Raw genomic sequence first — 25493 nt, 5'->3', positions numbered from 1 at the left:
TTGTGGTGTGCCCTTTTAATAATTAATTGGTTATCTGGTTGAGTGAAGAAGATGACAACATTCAGAGAGGGTGTGCCTCGTCACCTGATTCCTAGGGGCTTCTTTAATGAGAATGGGTGATGTGGGCGGAAAGGATTTGATGAGTGATCACATCAAACACAGTCATGTTCAAACTCCAGACTTACTCTAGGAGGTTCAGTTTCCCATTCCCAAGTCTTGTCACTAATCCCCCAGTCTTGCTTATTCCAAGATTGTTAACGTCTAATTGAGCATGGTCAAATCACTTTTCAGTAAAGTAGAAAATAAATGAACCCACTGCAAGACTATCACTTTCTATAGTCCCTAGAAGGCCATTCCTTGGTGAAGTTGCAAGATCTAAGCAGCATACTTCCAACTAGAATTGGTGCAATTTATTGGGCTTTTTGTAAACCTAGAGGTTTTTCACCCTCAATGATGAAGTCATAGGAAATGCTTCATGGGACCATATTGTGGACTGTGGGACAGGTGACAATATGAAAATAGTAGCACATATGTAGATTGAGCGACTTTCTCATTCACATTTCTGCCTTTAGGGCTAACATGTTATACTATTGGGAGTTGATCGGATAGTGCCTAGTTTATGATGGACATTTGCTGGTGTCCTTGATGAGGCTCAGGATATGCTATCTCAAAATATGGCATATTGTATAGCTTAAGCTGAAGGAATTTAAAACAAATCAAAACAAAACAAAACAGCAGAAGAAGGAAGGTCACTCTGATACCCACCCTCCACCACCCACCCTTCTTCCCTGAAACAAGCCATAAAACTCCCCTGTGAAAGGTGCTTTCTCTACACCAGGAAGAGGGAAGACATTCTTATCATCAGAGACAGGGAATTTCAAGCCAAGACATCTGTACAAACAAACCTTGTTAAACTAACCCTTATATTTTTAGTTACTTCTTCACCATTTACTACCTCTAGCCCAATCCCATTTGTCTTGACTATTCTTCACAAATTTATTCTTGGTCTTAAAGGCACAAAAGCTTCCTGCTCTGGTCATTTCTTCAGGTCTGCATTGTCTTGTGAAGCCTCCCATGTACATGTAAAACTTTAATAAAGTGTGTATGCCTTTTCCCTGTTAATCTGTCTTTGTCAGTTTAATTTTCGGACTCAGCCAGGGACCCTAAGAGGGTCAAGGAAACCTTTCCTTCTTACATCTTGTTATCAAGCATTCAGTCTCCAAAAATTCTCAATATCAAGCCAAGAGGTGCACATCAAAAGAAGAATGATTATTTCCTGAAGAGGGAATGTTAGCTCCTGTCACTTCCCTGATCTAGTTGGTCAACTGTCTCCCCACCTGCCAATCTTATGAATTATGCTTTTCCTTCCAATTATTTACAATTCAAGATAAGATAATTTATCTCTAATAATAGCAAGTGAAGGATTCTAATACAAAAATCAATACCAGGAGCTAAACATTTGGTAGGCATGTGGCTTCAGGTCAACAAAGGAAGTAGTAGAATATGAACTAGCATTTCAGTCTTTTGGTTCATTTCAACCTAGTAACCAATTCCAAATGCTCCACATTTCCAAGGTTATGTTGCCCATAACCTACTCTTGTTACTGATTTTGATAATCATTATGGTTATCTGATAGCAATCAGAAGCAAACTCTAGCTAGCTTAAACAAATTTTAAGATAACTTAAGTGAAAAGAGTAATTTATGGGGAAAAAACTGCACAGCTCACAGAGTTGAAGGAGGAACTGAAAAACCATGCATATCTTTAGGCAAGACATCCAGGGACAGAATGAATAAGATACAGTATACACCTTGGAAAATTTGCAGAGGGGTGTCTTTGGTTATGCAACTTCAGGACCTGAATTAATGACTATCTTATGCAAGCCTCTCTCATTACATGTTTTCAAATTAAATCACAATCTCACTTCATGAACTCTGTGACAAATTTTTCATTATCCATGTATGATTAAAGTTCAGAAGGTTTTCATGGAATGTGCCTGATAAGGTTTTCTCAATGATATTTGTATATTCAATGGGTGAATTTATGAACATCTCTGATCCCTATTTTTAGACTCTGTGTCTATAAAAATAAAGGTGACATTTAATCATAGCCCATATCATTTTACCTAGTATGCAGACATCTTATTTTATTAATATTATGTCAGGTTTCTTCTCAGTAGTGATTATTTTGGAGATTTGTTGTTTTGTAAAATGTTACATTTCTCCATTTTACCACTGACAATGAAAACAAGATGGACATTTACATGAAATTGACTTATTTAAATATACCCAGAGAGAAAAATATTCTTACAGCAATATTAATTCCACAAGCTTTAAGAAATGTATAATTTTACATTTTTATATAAAAGCTATATGGTAGATAAATCTAAGCCCTAATTCAAAATATATTCTTTATGGAAAAGCTCAGGTTCTTATCAGTCAACTGATTCACCTTTCAGAAACTTTTTAAAAATGTGGTCAAAGTTTCTGTAATAAAATTTATAAATCATTTCTTCATTTTGAATACTGAATATGAGATAATGGAAACTTTTTCCCTTTTGATTTAATTCTTTAAAAACTTCTGATAAAAAAAATGTGCTGATTCTTCCATAGAGGGATTAGAAACTTTTAAACTGAGAATTTAACAATCTCTCCTTTCCTAACCCCCATCAGATTAAATCTCTTCCAGTGGCTATTTATAAAAGGCAGATCACTGAAAATGCAAAGTAAAATAGTCATCGACTTGCACTCAAATTATCTGGATATTTGCGAATGTAGACAAAATATAAAGCATAACTGCTTCACAGTATTATTGTTGTCAGTATCACTGTGTTCATCCATAGGAAGAACCAAAAGGCAATTTCTGATTAACTGGTTGATTTAAAATGCTTGGATTTTGACAATCAAAACATGTTCCATTGACTTTTTCAGGCATGTAGGAATTTTTTTTTGAAGTTCTTTTTATTTCATGCTCTAAGTTCTATAAAAGCTAGTATGACTACTGATGGTGCTTAAACTATTTTAGAGAATAATTTAGGCATGAAGAACTTCCAAATAAAAAACTAAAGATGTTTGGAGTGCTCGGCTCAGTTGGTTAAGCGGCTGACTCTTGATTTAGGATCCGGTCATGATCTCAGGGTCCTGAGATGGAGTCCCATATCAGGCTCCCCACTCAGCAGGTAGTCTGCTTGAGATTCTTTCCCTCTGCCCCTCCCCTCGCTCTCTCTCTCAAATAAAATAAATAAATCTTTAAAAAAATTTAAATATGTTTGTTTTCTTTTATTCACTCAGTAATTCACCAGGCATTTATTGTGTCATTAGACCTTTGTGTCAGGCATTGGGCTAGAACTTGGGAGTCAAAGCTTTTAAGAGAGGCTAACTTAATATAATTTTTTATTTTTATTTATTTATTTTTATTTTTAGTAGCCCCAACACAGGGCTTGAACTCACCACCCTGAGATAAAGACCTGAACTGAGATTAAAGATCGGCGGCTTAACTGACTGGCCACCCAGGCGCCCCTAAATATAATTTAATTAGAGAGATGGATATTACCAAAAACTTGCATTTTTCTCAGAAGTAAATCTAAATACTAGTTGATAAATACTTTTCCCAGGTACTACCATGGACTTAGAATGAAGACAATGGAATCTTCCTCTGAGGTTTAATTATCATCATTTTAAAGGATATCAATAACTAAGTTTGAACATTAAAAGTCTTTTTGTCTGTTCCTTCTTAGACAAAATTAAACATTCAGTTGGAATATATATTTAAATATCTATACATAGAAGTTATTAATTCTAATGTGGATTTACAATCTGATCAATTTGTTTATTTTGTTTCTATGAGAATGTAGAAATGAGCACAGAAATAAATTCTTTCCAGTGGATACATTGTTTAAAATTTTTGTGTTAAAGTCAATGTTTTTTGAGTTAAAAAACTTTATTAGAGCTTAACATCCTAGATTCCACTCCTCCACCCCCCACTTTTAGCTCCAGACAAAATAACTGTTAGCATTTTGTCATGCTTGCAATATTATTAAGGATTTTGGAATAATCTCAGGGGTTTGTAGATGTCAAAAATGGTAAATAAAAATATTTGTGAAGCTCAATAAAAGAATTAAACCCATCTTTTTCTGAACATTTGAAACTTGGGTTTTATAGTGAAATTCAGATGGGAATATACACTGAGGCCTAAAGGCCGATTTCTAATACCTGCTGATGTTTTTAGCAACGGGCATCACCGAGGACCAGCTGAGACAGCTTCATCAGTTGGGCCCAACATGTTTCTTTCCAATTCTAGCATCCTATGTTTGGTTAAACCACATTTCTATGTTCTCGCTATATCTCTGCACATGTAGCCTAAACCACTGCTTTTGCCTCTGACCTAAAGCCCCTCTTCTGCTGTTTTGCCTTTGTCACCTGGGAATTTCCACCTGGGAATTTCTATGTCACCTGGGTATTGAATGGGGCTCTAATTTCATAGCTTGGGAGATGAAAGTGATATAGCTCTTATGAATATACACAAGGTTACAGAGAAAAAGCTACAAGGATTCTTATTTGCATAAAAATACTCTATTATAAGGCTTCTTGGGAAAAAATGATGAAGGTTATTTTGGGGTTGTTGTTCAGTTCCCTGGACAGGCAGGATTAATGTTCTGTAAAGAAAACAAAGCACAAGGTGTGTGGGCGAACGTCTAGAGCTTATAGCTAAGAAAGAAAAGACATGCACTATAGAAAAACTATCATTATTTGAGAGGAATGTCTTTTAAAAATCATATAATAGATTTGCATGGAGAAAAAAGTTAAATGGTCATGAAGAATTTATTAAAAACAAACAAGTAATAATATAAGTATGATATATTGCTCCATTAAACATTTACTCCAAATGTGCTCTTCAGAGGAGAGCATAGAAATATTCCTTTCTTTAAACTCTTAGTTATTTCTGTTCCATAACTTTAAAAAATACACATATTTGTTTATTAATCTGTTAATTTTCACACGTGCAATGCAGATGAAGATTTGTTCACTCAAGTCCTTATTTCCTCTTTTCCTGAACACACTTTTGAAAGCTTTATTACTGCTTTAAAATTCTTTTGTTGGCTAACTCAGTAAAATTGTATAGTTGTATCTCTAATTTCTTTCTTTAAAATTTTTAGTAACAGTATTATTTCATTTAACTTATATACAATAAACTACACCCATTTAAAGTGTAAAGTCAAGATACAGAGCATTTTCATCATTTCTGGTGGATTCTTTGTGCACCTTTGCAGACTACAACTCCTTTCAACCCCTTTCCCAAACAATAATCTACTTTCTATCATTATATGTCAGTTTTCATTGTCTTGAATTTTATACTGCTGGAGTAATACAGTACGTGCTCATGTCTGGCTGCTTTTATTTAACAAAATGATTTTTAATATCATTTATAATGTTGAGTGATTTAGTACTTCTTTCCTTTTTGTTGCTAAATAGTATTCCATATGAACATATCACATTTTGTTTATCTTTTCATCTGTTCATGGACCCTTGAGTTGTTTTAAGGGCTTGGTTATTAGTAATAACATAATAATTGGTATTAGTCTGAATGCCAATGAATAGAATTTCTGAGTTGTATGGTGGGGGTGTATTGGACTCAGGAAATTCCAAACAGTTATCTTAAGTGGTTACGCCATTTTTCTTTCCAGTAAGAATTCCAGTACCTCCACATGCTTGCCAATTCTTGCTATTGTCAATCTTTCTAATTTTAGCAATTCTAACAAATTTCTAATCTCACTGTAATTTTAATTTCCTTTTCTAATTAATGATATTAAATCTCTTTTTAGGTGCTTCTTGACCATTCATATATTTTCTCTTATGAAGTATGTTTTACAATGCCCATTTTTATTGAGTTGTCTTAATTATTATATTATGAATTACTAAAATGTTCTCAATACAAGTTCTTTTTAAAAGATATATGCATTAAATATTATGTAAATATAAATAGGTATTAGAAATATTTCCCTCATTTTGGGTCTTGCCTTGCATTTCCTTAAGAATATTTTTTAAAGAAAAAGTCTATAATTTTGAGAAAATCCATTGTATTATTTTTCTTTTATTATTTGTGCATGTGTCCTAAGAAATATTGACCTACTCCAAGATTGCAAAGATTTTCTTCTAAAAGTTTTATACTTCTAGTTTTTATTATTAGATTTATAATGTATTTTGAGTTAATGATTGACCATACAACTGTGGATCTATTCCTGGACTTTATTCTGTTGAATTAATTCCTTTGTCTATCCTATTTTTTAATACCAGAGTCTTGACTAATGTATCTAGATAGATAGTAAATATTGAAACATGACAGCATCTCTATTGTTATCCTTTCTTTCAAAAATTGTTTTGGCTATTACAGATCATTTGTATTTTCATATATGTTTTAGATTCACCTTGGCCATCTGTATTTGAAAAAAAATCACACTGTAAGTTTGAAAACGATTGTGTTGAATCTATAGCTCAAATAGAATTGACACAGCAATATTGAATTTTCCAATTCATAAACATAACAGTTCTTTATCATTTTCAACATGTACTTATATTTTGCATATTTTGCTAAAAATGCTTGAGTAATTATGTGTTTGAATTTCTTGTAAATTAAATCATATTTTAAAAAATGAAACCTAGTATGGGCATGAAGTATGATACCATTTAAATGATTTTAAAATATGAAAACAACATTCATATATTTTAATTTATAATGAACATGTGGTAAATTTATTTTAAAAACATACATGGAAGTGATAGACACCAAATTCAGGACAGTGCTTACTCTTGGAAAGAGAAGCTAGGGATAAAAATAGAAAGAAGTAGAAAGGATTTTAGCTGTATTTTAATCTCATGTTCCTTTTAGATCTCTGTAGCGTATATGACAAAATAAATGCCTACCATTGTTTTCAACAGCTTTCTGAATGTTTAAATACTTCATAATTAAAGTGAGAGAAAGAAGGGTGAACATGAAGAGAGATACAAATTGGCTTATGGGAGAGATAGTATTTCCTTGAACCAATGTGGCAGCTTTGGAACTGAAGGCATTTTGATTAGATTCCAGATATACTTAGGAGAAAGAATCAGTAGCACTGTTGTAGGAAGGAAGTCGTGATCAATTGTATGACATGATATCCAGCTTCTAAAGACAAATGCATTTGAATACCAACAGCTCTGTTAGTGGCAACTGGAATCTTATTTAAGCACTAAGGGTAAAAATGTCAATAAGATAATCAAGGCTCAAGGTTGATTCCAAGTCTCTGTCCATTTAATTTTGTGCCAACATGGCTGAATGTGGCTGGGTAAAAGCACACAATCATGCTGACAGGAGTAATTTTACATTCATAACCTTAAGTAGGACCTTCATGCTGCTTGATCTATTTCCTTAGTTTAATAACTCATCTTGTTGGCTTGTTCTGTTCAGAATCACAAGATGCTAAATGTAATCTACACCTGGATCCCCAATGCGTCTCTCTCTCTTTCTCTCTCTCTCTCTTTTAAAGCTCTTCTCCTGTTCCTCTGAAAAACTTACCTAAATCAAGTCTTCTAAACAAACCTTTTACCCTAATCTCACTTTTATTTTAGAAAAACAAACAAAAAACAAGTTGCAGTAATGTGGTCTGAGCTCCATTAACAAAATATTATTGTCTAATATAAGTTATATTTCTGCCATTCCTGCTTCTTTCTTTCTTTATTTGAGAGACAGAGAGACAGAGAGTGTGAGAGAGAGTACAAGCAGAGGTGAGGGGCAGAGGGAGAGGCAGACTGCCCATGAGTAGGGAGCCCGATGCAGGGCTGGATCCCAGGACCCTGACATCAGGACCTGAGCTGAAGGCAGATGCCTAACTGACTAAGCTACTCAGGTGCCCCCCATTCCTGCTTCTGTTCAGTCTCACTAGGAGAGATACCATCTCTGCTTCTCAAGACCAATCCCCTTTATCAGTGCTTCTGATTTCCATTCTCTCTTTCATGATTTCTTTTCATCAGTTATTTTTTCCGAGTCCTTTACTTTAATACTTTTTGTGTTGATTTATTACATGCAACCTACAAATACTCCAAACTTTACATTTTTAAAAAATTTTATCTCCTCTAGATTTTCTCTTAAGCTTCTTTCCTTCATGTGTAGACTTCTTAAAGAATAGTCTTCTCTTTTATTTCCATTTTGTCACCTCCTGTTATGCCTAGGACAATTTCAAGTGGCTTTTTCTCTCCATTACTTCATTAAATTTCTTTAAGGAAGGTGCTCAATGACCTTCTAACTGCCATATCAAATGGAAAGGGCTTTCTGGTCTTTATCTTATTCTATGCAGTCTTATAATTGACATTTCTTCTTGGACTCTTATGATTCTTCTTTGTCCAACTTCCTCTAGCTATTAGGCTATTGTTTTTCTTTTTCTTTTTTTTTAAAGATTTTATTTATTTATTTGAGAGAGAGAATGAGAGAGAGAGAGAGAGAGAGAGAGAGAGAGAGCACATGAGAGGGGGGAGGGTCAGAGGGAGAAGCAGACTCCCCGCTGAGCAGGGAGCCCCATGCGGGACTTGATCCCGGGACTCCAGGATCATGACCTGAGCCGAAGGCAGTCACTCAACCAACTGAGCCACCCAGGAGCCCCTAAGCTATTGTTTTTCTAATAGCTTTGAAGATCCTTCTTCTCCCTCCATTTAACCATTTTTCAATTATTGGCTCATTGTTTTTTCCCTCCATTTATTCTTCCTGGGCATTTCAATATGATTATCTAAAACTTACATGCTGTTGACTCTAAAGTCCAGATCTTTGAATTCTCTCTATGCTTCATATATATGCTTTAGTTTGTATATAAAATGGTTTTTTGGACATTACAATTGGACATCACATAAGAACCTCAAAATGAATTTTCTTACACTGCACTAGTCTTTTCTTCCCCAATTCCAGGCCCATAAATCCTTCTCCTGTACTTTCTACTACTTATAGTACACCACTAAAGATTTTAATTGCCAAGATGCGAAACTGGGAATTTGTCTGGATTTTTCCCTCAATATTGACAATTGTCAAGTATTGCCCAACTTTGCCCCTCAACATACCACGATTTCTCCTGTTTTCCCTAGCTCTGATGCTATTGTAATACCTTCATATCTCCGACCTGAATCTGCAATAACCTATTGCCCCATGTTTTCCTCTTTTCTTTCTGCTAGCCATCTTTCACATGATCAGCAAGATGATATGATATACTAAGAACACAAATACAATAATAATTTCCTGCGAAGTCTCTTAAATAGTTTCCCGTTCACAATAGGCTATGTGGTCACACTACACAGGGGCATTCACTATTCCCAATGTAATGCTACTATTTTTAATAGTTTCTATTTCCTGCCTCCAACCTCAAACTGTAGCAAAATGAAAAATGGCTACTGTTTTACGGGATGCTGCATGTTGATACTGTTAAAAGATAAACTAGAGCATGTTACAAATTTTTAAAGTTTTATTTGAGCAAAAATTGATCCGGATTGACCAGTGTCAAACAGGAAGTGGTTAACTCTCCACCAAAAAGAACTCAGGAAAAGACTTAAACAGAAAGGGGCAGAAGCAAAACACGAAAGTTATTTGGCTGTAGCTTAAGAAGTTGCCTTATTTGGGAACGTCTAGTTGTCTGTGGCTGTTGTCCTTAGGTTTTGATTTTTTAATCTTGACGCATTTTTAAGATTTATTTATTTATTTTGGAGAGAGAGAGAAGCAGGGAAGGGGGCAGTGGGAGAGGGAGAGAAAGAATCTCCAGCAGATTCCCTACTGAACACAGAGCCTGACTCGGGGCTCAATCTCATGACCCTGAAATCACAACCTGAGCCCAAACCAAGAATTGGATGCTCAACCGACAGCCACCCAGGTGCTTCAATCTTAATGCATCTATAAGCTTAGGCTTTGGTTTGCTTAGTAGGCTGCTAAGGTGCTAAAAGCACCTCAGTCTGATGGCCTCTTTGTTTAATTAACAATATGTACTTCAAGGCCTATGACTGTTTTCTCTCTCTTTTCTCTTTTCTCTTACTTTTGCTTGTTTTCTCCTTTCTCTAACTTTTAACCTGAACAATGTTTACCCATCCCTGAGAGCATCACATTTTAAAGAGAATTTTCACCTCTTGAAGTCATGACCCTTCTTTCTTTCTCCTCCCCCAAACTGGATGAGCATTTCTCCTCTGCTGAATTATTGCGTTCCTTGACTGTTTTTATCACAATACTTATCCCATTGCCTTTATTTAACATCTTTACATATGCCTTCTGGATTAAACTCTCTAAGAGTATAGATAAATTCTCATTCATCTTTTTATCCCAACATAGACTATAAAGTGAAAATGAAGGGTGCCTTTTGTGATAGGCAGAATTTTTATTTGCTCTTCCATATTTGCACCCTCAGCTTTGCGCAGTGGCAGTATCGTAGCCAATGAGGTTTATCCGAGGCGCGATTATTGCTAATTGAAAACTTTTCCCATATTTGCACCCTCTGGTGCACCTTTTATAATCCTTTCCCATTGAGTCTGGATGGGACCATGAATATGATGGATTATCACCCCCATGATTAGGTCCCAAATCAGTTGTGTTTTAATTAATCAAAAAGGGGATTATCCTGGATGAGACTTACCTAATTATGTAACACTTATAAGGAACTGGGCTTTCCTAAAGTCAGAGAAATTTTCCTGCTGTCATTGAAAAAGGAAGCTCCATGAATTCGACAGCTGCAAGGAAGTTAATTCTAGTAATAATCTTGTGAGCTTGGAAGAGTACACAGAAGAGAACTCAGTCTAAGACAATACTTCAATTACTGCCTCCTGAGACCTTGAGCCCAGGACCCAGCCAACTATGTTATACTTCTCACCCACAGAAACTCTGAGATAATAAATTTGTATTGTTTTAATGTGTTATGTTTGCAACAATGTATTGCACAACACCAGAAATGGAATAGGCTTTTTAAAGGCTACACTGCTAAAATAGCTGTAGTTTGTTGAGTCGCTGGAAAGAACTATAGTCACAGGAGAAGGCTCTCCCTTTATAGGATTTCTTGTGGTGGCCATGGCAACGATGGCAGTTGCAGGAAAACTATTGGTGAATAACCAACAACAGTAGAATCATAGGTGGCATGATGATGGATTTCCTTCCAGCAATGACTGAGTGAAGGAAAGCAATAGCAAACTGTGACAGCAGCTAAGGAGTAGGAAAATAAGAAAGAGTGTTTGAAGCAGGGAGTATCTTTAACAGTAAGATAGAGAGGCCTAAAGCAAACACTTTTACTACTTATCTTTAGGTTCCAGTTAGACCAAGGACCTTTTGAATCTGGGAAGAACTTACGGCACTTAATGGCATTTTACTCTAAATATTAAAGAGTAAGACTTAAAGGAATAAGATACAAAAAAGTACTTTACAACACAGGATAAGACGTAAGAAAAGGTCTGGAGTTTGGGGTGTTACTAGTACATAGGATGCTGTGCTGGAGTCTTTAGAAGTTGATAGGAATACGTTAAAATTAATTCAACTTATGAAATTTTGTTGCAAAGATACACAGGAAGTAGGCTTAGAAAATAGAATCATTTATATACACTCAGCAAGGTTTTAGGGAGATCTGATAGGTTTTCAAGACAAAACAATTCTTCTTATTATCCTGACTCAGCTTTGTTCTTCTAATTCTTTTTTCTTACTCTCTCTGTTTTTGATATTTCCTTCTTCCTTGAAGTTGAATCCCCTAAACGTTAATGTTCCCCAAATGAATCTTCTAAACTGGGTAACTCATGATAATCCTATTCCCTCTGCTAGTGATTGGGCTATGAAGGGTATAAGAAGAAGGGTGAATGGAGGTATTCTGGAAAGGTTTCCTTCCACTATTAGAAGTATTTCCTTGAACAGTATTAGAAGAAATGGTATATCTACTTTTTTTTTTTTGTATTGTTGGCTCTGGAATTTTGCTTGTTAAACCACTGCATGCATTTTGCTTCCAGCTTGAGACCAGAGCCATGGACAGAGCATGAGGCACTGGGAAATGGAGCTGGAGCCTTAAAATATTTCCCCTACACCACACCTGCTTCTGGATTTTTTTCTGGAAGAAAATATAGTTTCCTTATTATTCAATCCAGTTTGGGACAGAGTATTTTATTAGCTGCAGTCAGCATCCAAAGTGATAATAGTCCAAATGTTTTTTGGCTTCTAAGCCACTTTACTGTCTTTGTCTCTCTGTCTGTCTCATAATTAAAAACCCTGAGAGAGAAGATATAATTTATTTACTAGTCACTGTGTGGTACAGAGCACCTCTCACAAGCAAATTTTTCTACTTGGCAGGATTCGTCATAGGTCACTGCCTCCACGTCCATGTTGACATCAGAATTTGATCTCTAGAATAGTCAAGTATAGCCAGATAAACGGAGCCTCATTACAATTCACAATAACTTCCATAAAGGACAAGCGTACACCTGCATCACATTACAGAGGTGGACACTGGGAATGACGGACTGTTTCAGATGTCATGGCGTGACCAGGAAAGATGTCCTTTCGTAGGACAATCCAAGAAATCTGAAGATAAACTTCTCATTCAGTTGGTTTCTCTAGGTTAGCTTCAAATAAGAAACTTCCAAGTAAGATAAAGAAAAAAATGGTCTTACTCCACTGAGGCCTTTACGATGGTCTTTAATGAAAAAGAGAAATCTCTTTAAAGTTTGTTTTGCCTTTGATCATAGGAATGCCCCCTCAGATCAGCCATTGCGTTAAAATCTATAGCAACAGAGTAGAAACATGGAAATGAGATGACCCGTGATGCTTGCATGTTCATTAAAATTAAGAAGGAAAAACTGCCAACCAATGTAAAATCAAATGCAACCCTCTATTATTATTCTCCAATATTTTTCCTCAGATTTTTCAAGAAAGGTAAATTGTTGAGCAATTTTCATCAATTATATAGATATTTATGCAAACTTTATATATTATCTTCAAAACTAAAAGCAACTCAAGTTTCTGCTCTAGAAGTCAGGACTTTTTAAATTATAAGAATAGAATAATATAGGAAGCTCATTTTCTGGATTATAGAACAGAGAAAGAGAGACCCAAGAATAACCTAATCATCTGTGCATCAGAATAAAACATTTCATGAAGCAACATCTCTTTCTTTTTTTCTCCTTCTTTTCCTGGTTTTTTTTTTTTTTTTTTTTTGGAGTCAATATACTTGACAGAACAATGACTTTGTGAATATGAATGAATTTCCAGTTGGCTGATAAATAAAATCACTACAAAGTTGATCTGATAAATGATTATTCAAAACCCAAGAGATTTTTCACATAATAATAGAGCTCTGGTAAATAAGAGTATGTTAAAAGAGTAGGTGTTTTCTACAGGAAAGTTACTCTGTTCATATGTTGTTTCCATTCTTCTCTGGCAAAATAAATGACCACCTGAATACTAAATAGTATCAATTTGGTTTGATGTTTTCTGACAGTTGTATTTGAAAGAAACATTATGTAAACCCATGCATGTTAGTGGGAGATGAGAAAAAAAAAATGATGCTTAGGGCAATCTGATGGTATTCTCTAATATATGATGTTGTTTGTATCTCTTCTTTGATTATCTTTATGTCCCAATTATTAGCAGCCATTAGTGCCCCCAGGATAAAGGAAAGCAAAGCAAAACAAAACAAAAGAAAACAAAGACCTGTCAGTCTGCAACTGACAGATAGGTCTTCGAGGTTACAGATGGATTTATTGGTTCTCTGTTTGGAAATCTTTCAAAAAGACCTGAACAGTTTCCTGCCTGAAAGAGGCTGAGGACTGGGCACCTGGAGGCCTTTAATAATGATGATGGTAGGAAGGCATGATAGTTCTGAAGTTAATTGTCAATGTGAATTTATTGGGTACTCTGGCTCAGAAAGAAACTCCTCTGGTGAGAGAAAGGAAAATATAACACTTCCTGAAGAGGTTACAAAATGTTTTTTAAATTCTATTCATAAAGGGTATCAATCACCCTAAGAAATAAAGCCTCATTTGGGCTCCATTGAACAGAATGAAATAAGTATTGTTGCCCATTTTTTGTTTCAATTTCCATACTCCATTTTATAGTTTGAAAGACTAAAAAAATTTTTTTCTTTTTTTTGGGGGGAGGGGTATGGTATGATATGGTCCTCTCCTATTTTAAAAAATTATCTGATTTCACAATTTTACTAAATGCAAATAAGATGCATCATTCACACTTTCTAACTAAAACAAATACCTGTTCATACCCACTCATGAGTAGTGTATTGTGGGCAGTCCTGGAGCTACCATTCTCTATTTATTACTTTTTTCCCTATAACATCGAACTCCTATGTGCCAAGCAGAATGCTAGGAGACAGTGATTCAAAAGTGATAAATATGAACGTGATCTCTTTATGTGTACTTTTTGGTGCTTAGGATCTTTTGGGGAGGCCAACAAATAAGAACTAAATAGGCAATTACGACAGTGTACTAAGTGCCCATTTCTAGTTGAATTAACTGTGCGTTATTTTTCAAAGCATTTGAACTCTCAGAGACTCGACTACTTCATCCATAAAGTGAAATTATGAGTTATTACCCGGGTAAGAACAATCAGTGTGGAGAAGCTTTTTTTCTGGACTCTTCAAACTGTAACATCTATGATGCAACAAAATAATAACTTCCATGAATACCTTATGAAGCTTCCAAAATCATATCTGTAAAGAAAGAAAACTGACTTAAAAAAATTGAATACACTTTCACAGAAGGTACTACTAAATGACATTGGTAGCTTCAACATTTTAGCACATTTCAAGCTTTGGTATCAGAGTCAGCAGAATATGGTACGAGTTCTGTGCATTTGCCATGTCTTCAAATAAAAGATAATACATGTATGACAACTGCCAATATGTGACAGCACTTCATCTTTTAAATTTTCTAATTTACATTTTCTTCCTATATTTAATTTAAACAGTATTAAAAATCTGCTGCCATATAGGATAGAATGTCACGTATCTGGAATAATTGACATGGGTTGCAATATTACTGAGACAGAAGAACCCTGACTAGTCAAAGTCGATTTTAAAGTTAATTTTAAAACTATATTAAGCATCTTAACAAAAGAATAAGATAAATCAGTAATGTGGTGTCATTATCACCACTATTATAGAAATAAAGAAACTGAAGTAGATGACAACTTAGGTCAGTTCTGGTGATAATAGCTTTTGGTAGTTCTAACTTTCTCATAATGCTATAAATGAAATAAAATAACGTATGTAACCGTAATTTGACAATTATAGTGTTTTGTTTAAGTGTCCAGTTCAGGCCACCTGATGGTCAGTTCTTTCTTAGCTGATCAGTTAAATAAAACAAGTGCTCAATTCAATCTTTCAAAGCAGTTTTACCTCTTGTAAAAATGATTGTGCGTGTTACTGCATTGACTGATTTTTAAGATACTGCAAAGGCACAGCAATAACGCTCTTTGGGGGGTCAGAGCTGAGGGTGTTCGGCTAGCGTGTGAAGGAACGAAGCTACTTCCACCCCTCAGTGTTCTCTGCTAGACAAGCCTAACTACTACAGAGCGGTTGGAGAATTCCTCGACCTATCACAGAATGTTCATTGGAACACATGCCTGGTCATATTTTTAAATTTACATGGGTTTATGGAATTTGGTAGAGGAGAACTTGAATCATGTCCGTTACCGCAGTTTTCTTAAGCACAAACTTAAGTGAGGGAATGGACGCTGCTCAAAGAAATGAAGCTGGCCAGAGAAACAATGGGTGTTTTTTTTAAAAGGAATCATGAGCGTGAGGAGACATCTGGCTGAGTGGACTAAGCTAGCAGCAGATATGCTTGGGTGAAAGGGTGACGTTTCTAGGCACAGCGTCTCTAGGAGGCAAAGGCTAGGATAAAGGAAGAACCGACTGCTCTGCAGAGAGAATGAAAAGAGCTGATAATCCAAATGAAATGGCAATTTCTGACTGACTGAGAAAAGAAAGGAATATACAGGATGGCGGTTTAGAGTAGGGACAACATTGGGCCATGCTTATTTTGGAGTTATATTTGAGAATCTAGCCATACCACTCAGGATCATTTAACTAAACAAGCCATCAGTAACTTTACTTCAGATGTATATAAACTAGAAAGAAAAAAAAATTATCATTCCTTAAGTGTCTGCTTCATGTCAGACATCTGTTTATGTGTTATGTCGTTTACTCTGTCAATTTATTTAACCAGCATGTGCCTATAATCCACTAGGCATACTGTTCAAGGCATTGGAAGTACAGCAATGACTGAGATTGGGGAGATCTTATTCTTGTGAGGTTTACAATCTAGTAAAGTTGAAATTAAAAAGAAAAAGGAAAATTAAGATCATTTTTGATGGCATAAGTGTTATGGGAAAATGATAGCATAATGCTGTAGAATGACTGGGGGATCCCTGATTAGAAGCATCAAAGGTTACATTTAATACAGATCTGGAGAATGAAAAGTGACATCAGAGCAACATCATAAAGGAAAGAAAGAAACAAAGAAAGGAAGGAAGGAAGAGAGAGAGAGAGAGAAAGAGAGAGAAAGAAAGAAAGAAAGAAAAGAAAGAAAGAAAGAAAGAAAGAAAGAAAGAAAGAAAGAAAGAAAGAAAGAAAGAAAGAAAGAGGAAAAAAAAAGAAAGAAAGATACCCAATTGTATCAGATTCTGTTGAGAGTATACACAAGACAAAGACAGAAAAAGTGTCGTCAGATTTAGTAAAATAGAGGTCATGGCTAACTTTGACAAAACGTGATTGAAACTGAAATAGAATAAAGGTAGAGTGGAGAGAGTTTATAGAAAATTCTTAGCGTTGCTATAACAGAAACTGGGGGTAAGACAGTAGATGAAAAGAAATTGTGGCCCAAGAGGTAACTTTTTTTTTTTTAAGATTTGTTTATTTATTTTAGAGGGTGGGGAGGGCCAGAGGAAGATGGAGAGAATCCTGAAGCAGATTCCCTGCTGAGCGGGGAGCCCAAGGCAGGGCTTTATCCCAGGACCCTGAGATCATGACCCCAGCCAAAAACAAGACCAGGATGCTTTAACCCACTGAGCCACCCCGGCACCCCAAGAGGTAACTTTTTAATGTTGGGAGATTAGAGTTTAATGATAGGCATCATCTTGGAGTAGTAATGTCACAGATACTGATAACGATGAAATAATCACAATGCTGATTTATAATCTGCCAGGTGTTTTTCTAAAGGATTTACCTGAATTATCTAAATTTATCCTCACAACATTCCTTCAAAGAAGATTCTATAATGAACGCTGTTTTACAGAGCAGAAAACTGAGAGACAAAGATAAACTACTTTGCAAGGTTATACACATAGTAAACGCAGAGCCATAACTTGAACCCAAAACGTTTGACTCTAGAACATATTGTTGAACTTTATCAAATGCCTTATCTATGTCAGTTTGTCATAATTTATGTTTTTATTTTTGTTTAATCAGTTGACATCGTAGACCAAGTTAATTGATTTCATAGTGTTAAACTAATATTGTTATCCCGAACGCCTTAAATTAAGCGATGCTGAATTCTCTTTTTACATATTGCTGAATCAGATTGCTATTTTTTTTTAAAGATTTTATTTATTTATTTGAGAGAGAGAGAGAATGAGAGATAGAAAGCACGAGAGGGAAGAGGGTCAGAGGGAGAAGCAGACTCCCTGCTGAGCAGGAAGCCCGATGTGGGACTCGATCCCGGGACTCCAGGATCATGACCTGAGCCGAAGGCAGTCGCTTAACCAACTGAGCCACCCAGGCGCCCCCAGATTGTTAATATTTTATTTGGGAGTTTTGCATCTATATCCATGAATGTAATTTTCCTTTCTCATTCTAACCTTGTCTTATTTTGCTATCACGTCTATGTAGCTTCATAATTTGAATTGGAGAAAGTTTTTATTTCTCTATTAGCTAAAACACAAGCAAGCAAACAAAAAAAGTGTAAAATTTCATTTACTTCTTTCTTCTGTATTTGATAAACTTCGTCAGGAAGATATTAGGACAGAGAGTCCTCGTTTTGGAAAGTTTTTAAATTACTGATTTATTTTGCTGGTTATAAGGCCAATCAAATATTTTAATTCTTCTTAATCTGCTTTGGAATTATCAGTCTTAGGAACTATTATTGCCTCCATGTTACACCTAAAGAACATAGGGTTAGAGAGTTTATCACTTCCCCAAGGAGACTCTGGCGGCAGCTTGCAAAGGCAGAATTTGAACCCAGGCAGCTGATTCCAAAATCCAAACTTTTGACGCTTCCACGCTGCACTGCCTGCTAAGTTTGACACTTCTAGAAATTCATCCATTTCATGGAAGTTTTCAGTTTTTTAAAAACAAAGATATTTATGTTTCATTTTTAAACACTAACGACTATGATTATGATTTTATTTTTATTACTACTTTTGCATGTGTACCTCCTTCCTTTTTGTCTTACTCACCTAACTAGAGATTTATAATTTTTATCAGTTGTCTCAGAGAACCAGCTTTTGGCTTTGTTCTACTTTATTGTGGGTTGTATTCTATCTTGTTGATCTCTGCTGTATCCTTTCATTCATTCCGTCATCTTACTTTTATTTTGCTATTTTTTTTCTAATTTAAGTTACAAGTTTAGATCATTAATATTGAATTTGCTTTCTAGCATAGGGAAGATTTCACATAAAGAATCCTGGTTTAATTTAATTTAATTTTTTTAAACTTCCATTTTGATTTCTTCTTTGGTCAATGAGTTCTTAATAATCTTTTAAAACACAAGGTTTTCTTATTTTGTTAGTTATTATAGCTACTTATTTTGATTTGTATATTATTTCTTTGTTTATATTTTTAATAATTATGCATTTAAACATATAGTATCAGTAAGGGTCAATTCAGGAGACAGAAAAAATATGTTATTTGAGTAAGGGACCTTCAAAATGAAGAATTATTTACCTAGGACAAAATGATTAACTACCAGGGCACCTAGGTGGCTCAGCCGGTAAAGTATCTGCCTTTGGGTCAGGTCATGATTTCAGGGACCTGGGATCAAGCCTCACATGCATACATCCAGCTCCCTGCTCAGCGGGGAATCTGCTTCTCTTTCTGGCCCTCCCCAGGACTCGTGCTCTCTCTCTAAGAAATAAATAAAACCTTAAAAAAAAACCTCAAAATGATTAGCTACCAAAGTAATAAAGAAAGACTGAAAGGTGTCCCTTCACACCAACCAAATATTACTGCTTCTCCTGAATGACACTTTCTCAATGAATGGCATCATCATTTACCCTGAGGACCAAGTTAGGAGCCTGGATCCAGTCTTTTTTGTAAATCACCTTCTTCGTCTCATCAAGTCACCATGTGGTGAAGAGTTGAGGTCCATCCAATACATTTGCACACTGCCACCTGGGTAATATTTTAGAAATGTAAATTCAATAAGTTTTCTCAACCCTTTATTATATTTCCATGCCTCTTTCTTTGCTGGAGGATAAAAATCTCTAATCTGATTTCTAAGAAATCTTTATTCTTCTGCCCATCCTGATTTATCATCCACTTCCTGCCTTTTTTACACTGAATTACTTGTAGTTTACTAATGCACAATGGGTTTAGACATTTACTTTCCCTACATTCTATCTTGCACAAGATTTTTAAATATACTGGTTCTTTGCACTTGGTACACTCAACTTGGAACTGTCCTACTCTTTCTCCCGCCTCCTTCAGACAAATTTGCAATTGAGTTATAAAATTCATATTAGCTATTACATCAATTCAGAAATCTTTCTTCTCCTCCTTCTGGGATGGGGATTAAATGTTCTCCCTTAGTGTCATCATCATATCTGTATTACAGAATTTATCCCACTGCACTCTGTTATTATCTCCAATTTACAGGAATAAAACTGAGAATCAGAGAAGTTGAGCTGTTAACTCCAGGTTGCATAGCAAACTATAAATTAAATTGTACTGCTTGGTGTTCCCCTGTTCTTGTGGTGCTACTATCTAAGGGACAGAGAAAATCCAAATCATAGCATGCATACAGGTGACGTAATTCTAAAGGAAATTTTTAGTTAGGAATTTTAAATGTTTTAAAAAGAAACACAGCACTGTTTTGAAAAAAATTTGAAATTGTACTCAGGAACTTACCATGTAACATCCACTCCTCTCCACAGCTTCCTGGGCATAGCAGTTGGAAAAACACTGCCCTACTTGTTTTTCTTGTAGTATCAGAAACAATACAAACCTGCACACCTAACAAATCATCTGTGAGATAATGACAAAGGGAGTAGACAGCTGAGGAAAAACAGGAAACAATCCCCAAGGTACTTTAAATATTAATCAAAACAAGTTTTCCTTGGGAAGACTTACCGTGAAGCTAAGATCAACAGAATGAGTCATATCCAGTCCAGAATGAGCCAGGGGGAGGGGAGAGGAAAGCGTCAGTTTAGGATTCATTCTACTATTGGGAGGAAGGTTATGCAATTATAAGAAGTATAAATTATATCAAGCACAACTGAATGATATGACATATGTTGTACGAACTATTCACAAGTTCTATGACTTTGTTATTCCATCATATTTATTTCAGTCTTTATGGGGTTATTTGTCCACATACTTGAAGCCAGTAAAAACAGGTGACAGATCAGTTGTAAGGAGTTCTGATTTTGAAATCACAGTATCCCCACCCCCCTTTCAGAGAAGACCTTATTTTGTAAGGGCATAATTTACAGTGAAGTGAATATAGCTTCAAAACTCAACTCCGCTATTTACCAACTGGTGACCTTTGGCAGTTTGCCTAAGTTCACTAAGGTTAAGTTTCCTCACTTCTGTAAATGTAAGTAATACTATCTACACCATATAATTGCTGTGAAGATAAATAAAACTAAGTGTCAATTATGAAGTGAGAAAGAAGTGACAAAAAACTCAAAATAGCTTGTAGAAAAGGAAATATACTTATTGGCTTTCATAACTCTTAAGCGTAACAATAACTCTGCTTCCTGGGAAGCCTGATCCAGGGTTCAAGTAATGTTACTAGGTTACAAGGTTCTGGTTATTCTCTCTGTATATCTTAGCACATTCTTTTGTACTGGTGCGTTCACAGCCTCTTCTTCCATTTGTCATGTAAAAATGTTCTTGCAGCTCTTCATATCCCTTTCTATTTATCCAGTAGAAACTGCAGTATAAAAGATAGATCTTAGTTTTAGATATATTTACCAAAAGTCATAAGATTCACTATTTTAATTGAACTGTCTGAGGTTATATGCTGTCCTTAGAGCCATTTACCATCATGAGTGGAATGCAGTGATCTGATCAACTTGGGCCCAAATCCCATTCTCCATCCTAGAGCATAGAGTTGACAGGTCTCCTTTCTGATGTCATGAGCCAAAAGGGAAGGATGAATCTCTGGATAAAATAGAAAGGATGAAGACCCATTCCAGAACAAGAGTGAACAGATTCCTGGGAGTGGCTGCTGAGTAACCAAAATTCCACTCTTTGCTAGAAAGAGGTTAACTCTGTAATTGCATGCCTGAAAGTATCAATGTGTGATGATATGGAATAACAACCAACTGAATAAATAAAACCCTAATCTTTAACACTTCCTTCTCTCCAAGCTTTTTGGTGTCAAGAATCATGGTCATAGACAGCAGAGTTCTTTAATTTTGACTAGATTTTCATTGAAGTTTTTCTTGTGGTTAGTAGGGTAGCATTTATGATTCTTTTCCTTAAACAATGAAGATGATCAAATTAAAAAAAAAGCAGAAATTAAAAATAGAAAACCTTCTTTTCTTATATGTTAGAAATAATCCATTACTCTTCTTAATTATATTGGATCAAATCAGTAAAGAAGACGAAAGCAGATACTCATTGGGGCTTTTAGGTAACGTTCAACTGACTGACAGAAAGAGAGTCCCAACAGTGTCACCAAAGTAGGACACATTCAATGGGTGGAAGTGCCTTGTCTGCGTTTACTTCTCTAAAGTAAATGAAAGTTAAGCCAGTCTTAGAACAATGGTGGCAAGTTGTCCTAGATCTGTCTATGAAAGGGCAGTCATTGCTAAGCTGAGGCTTCACTACAGGCTCTGCCTAGCATCATGCGTTTCAATCTGTTATGGTGTTAGACAAAACTTGTCCGGTTCACACTGGATTGCAGACAGTTCGAGATGTTTTTAACTCAGTGTTGTAAATTGCCACTCAAGCCACAAATGACATGGTTTCTCCAGCTTTGTCTCTAACTCTTTCTGCTCCAAAGACCCCACATCAGTTTCTGGCAAGCCTGCTATGATGTGGAAGTAATACGGATTGAGGTATGTTAATCAGAAATATTTTGAAATCTTCTGGTTCATGACAGAACAAGTAGGCTGAGTATGTGTTTCCACTTGCATGATGGAGCGAGTGTGCTGACTCAGCTGAGACTGATGTGTAAATAAGTTGGCATGAATTGAACTGGTGCTGGTACTGGGTAAATCACTGAGTTGGTTGGAGACTTAGCTCCTCGGGTATTTGTAGTTTGTAAGTACAATAGTGCTATGATGGAATTTTAGTTACACTACTTAGAATAGCACAGGTCCATCCATAATGAAAAGGAATTAGCTGACATCTAGACAGAATTAGGATGCTTATGTGGATAGCATAATTCTTGAGGTTATTAATGCTTCTTGCTTTTGGTAGGAGGAAAGAGTGGGAAACATTTTGTGAACTTAAATAATTTGGGATGTTGGATTGCATTTTAGGACCACCTCGAGAAGTATAATTTATCCTATTTTGACTAAAATTTAACTTCTATGGGAGAAAATATATCATGATTCAGGCCAAAAAGATAAATGACAGGAAACTGTTCTCACTTGTTATTTTCATTAAATAATTTCTTAAAGGAAAAAAGCGTTTCCTTTAGGTTCTAAGACGTGTGCATTGAACCACCATAGGACAAGCCACTTGGTTGTGTGTGCGAGACCCTTGATCATTGTAACCTTCAGTCACTGCACTGATGGCCTGGTTCCTCTCGGAGAGGGTTGAGAATAGGACCCTACTCCGGCATTCCTTTGTGGCTTAAAGGGCAAACAATAGCTAATCCCTCTTTTTGTCCAAAAGGCTTGAACTGTCACTGAGTCCTATTCCAGATGGAAAATAGCACTGAAGGTTTTAGGCATTTTCAGAAATGTAAATATTTCTTCAGTGTCTGTTTTGATTTGACCACAACTTCAACATCGAGTTTTAACTTTGGAAATTTAGATCAACCACTATTCACCATAAGTTTATGAGGCTCCACCCTATGTATGCAAAGATTTCACTTTTCTAGACCACTGGGGAACAGTTTGGAGGAATTATTTCATTTGACATGATGGAGAGTACTCTGGAGGACTGGAAGCAGAAAACTACCTCACATGGTTGAACATTGTGTGCTAAGGGAGTCATTTGCTCATTTCAGTCCCCTCCAGGCTCAGCCCAAGTGTAAGAGGATATCTCAGAGATTTATCACTGAGTGTTAGCAAAGGGCACTGTTACAATTAAATTAGAATTTTCTAATTCAGCCTGACCAATTAAAACGCATTATCATATTACCTTACGTTTTCATAAAGTTTTGTGTCTAAATATATTAAACTATCCTTTGAGCATTAATTAAAGAACACAACTCGCTTAAGAGTTACCATTTACCTTCTGTGTTATTTGCCTAAATAAAAGCGATTCTGCTTCTTACTAGAATAAAAAAAAAACAGAGTTACCGTTTCTTATGTTGGGCTGTTATTTTCATGAAGCAACATGAAGCAAAAGATCCATTCATTTGAACGCTCGTCATTGGTGAGTCACAGGTTACGGCAGAAATAGGACTCGACTGCAGATTTGTTCTGTGTTAATGATTCCCGTCTAAACCACTCCCTTATATCCTGGTCTTGTTTTCTGACACTGGGGAAAAAAAAAAGTCAACAACCATGCGGTTGAATCATAATTAAAGTCTGAGTCTTTAAAATCGCTCCCTTAAGTATTAAATGTATTTTTCTTTTACCTTGATCATTAAGTGACTGTTTTCAAATCAATCTTTTGGAACATACTGTCAGACTGACTGACCCTATTGCGGTGAAGTGCATGGATGAGGGTTTAGAACAAAGACCGTCTGCCTTGAGCACCCCCTCCGCACCCCACCCCCGGCAGCCTACACTGCAAGGCAGAGACAACAACCATTCCTTCAGTGTGACTCTTACCCCAGCTGTTGAATAGTAAGAAAGGCACTTAAGAAAGATGAAAAGTGATTCTGACATTTTACCCAGATGTTGATTAACAGCTACAGACAGTACAAATAAAAATGTTTAATCACAGTTTTAAAGAGCAATATAAATATAACATCATCTGACCTTTGGAAAAAAGGAAAAAAAAAGACCTTTGCAAGTGTGCAGTTTTTACCATTATCACAAAAGCCACACCTCTTCGATGTGTTGTGTGTTGGCTTTAGTCCAGAATAACTCTCTTCCTGCTTGTCTCCATAAAAATATTAGAGTTTAGTTTTTCTGACAGTCCATTTTAAACACAAGAATGTTCCAAGGAGCTCTAATGAAATAGTTTTATATTGTCTATTAAAAGTCACATCATATGTGCTGAGAAAAGTTCAATTTTTCCTCAGAAACTCCATTATATATTATTGGTCCAATATGAAAAAAATGTTTAAACGACTCTCTCTATATATTGACTTCTAAGAAGGCCTACTGCGACAAACTTTATCAATGGTTTAAAAAGTAAATTTAACTATTTTTTAAAAACTAACATACAAAACAAAACTTTTGCAGATCCTTAACTACCCCACCCACCATTCTTTGTATCTGCAGTTAACGACTTCCCCAATCCTTCTCATGTCCTGTTCTCCTCCCATAACCTCGTTCCTGAAAAATAGAAGAAACGATATTTTACTGGTTTATATCTATTTATTTCAAGATGCAGTCTTGTCAAAATGCACATTAAAAACTATTTATCTGCCTCTGTAGAGTTGGTCGAAAGGTGTATATAAACCATTGTTAATGACCTAGCTCTCTTGTGCACATGAAAACTTGAAAAGAATCCTTCCCCAACCCCCAGTTGCCAGACGTCGTTTTTCATGACAGTTTTTTTTTCTCAAGAAATAGATTCAAGACTTACAAGAGTGCAAAGCACTCCCCAAAATGAATCTTACAAAAAAACTCCTTGCAATTAACATATAACTCTAAATGTCAGCGAGCCTTATGTTCCTAAGGTCTGGTTATTGGGGCACCAAAGAGCAGTCTAGTTAAATCTGTTTCACTAAAACTGCTTAATCTTAGAAAAAGGGACTGGTTTCATAAACACCACTTTACAAACGTAATTCCCCATTACAACTTAAAAGATACATAGAATAAGCAACTAAGTTACAACAAATCTCATGATCACATGCTGCTCTTATTCCAAACTGGTCTATCTAGTAAAATAAAGTGTGATTTTACTCAAGGCCTTGTTTTAATTGTGGGCCCCAGCCAGAAATGGGACCCAGAATGGGCTTTCAGACAGAAATATCTGAACATAAAAAGGTTAGGATTGTT

The 25493-nt window shown here is 35.7% G+C and overlaps 1 pseudogene; it reads left to right on the top strand.

The window, feature by feature from the left end:
- Positions 1–10402: 10402 nt before the first annotated feature.
- Positions 10403–10522, top strand: LOC112824158 (U4 spliceosomal RNA; annotated as a pseudogene).
- Positions 10523–25493: the final 14971 nt, after the last annotated feature.

Source organism: Callorhinus ursinus, unplaced genomic scaffold (assembly GCF_003265705.2).
Source record: "Callorhinus ursinus isolate GAN/ISIS: 27379988/994484 unplaced genomic scaffold, GSC_fseal_2.0 scaffold9, whole genome shotgun sequence".
In the NCBI taxonomy this organism is placed as follows: Eukaryota; Metazoa; Chordata; class Mammalia; order Carnivora; family Otariidae; genus Callorhinus; species Callorhinus ursinus.
Note: the sequence above shows the minus strand (reverse complement) of the source record. Positions and strands in the feature narration are given on the sequence as shown.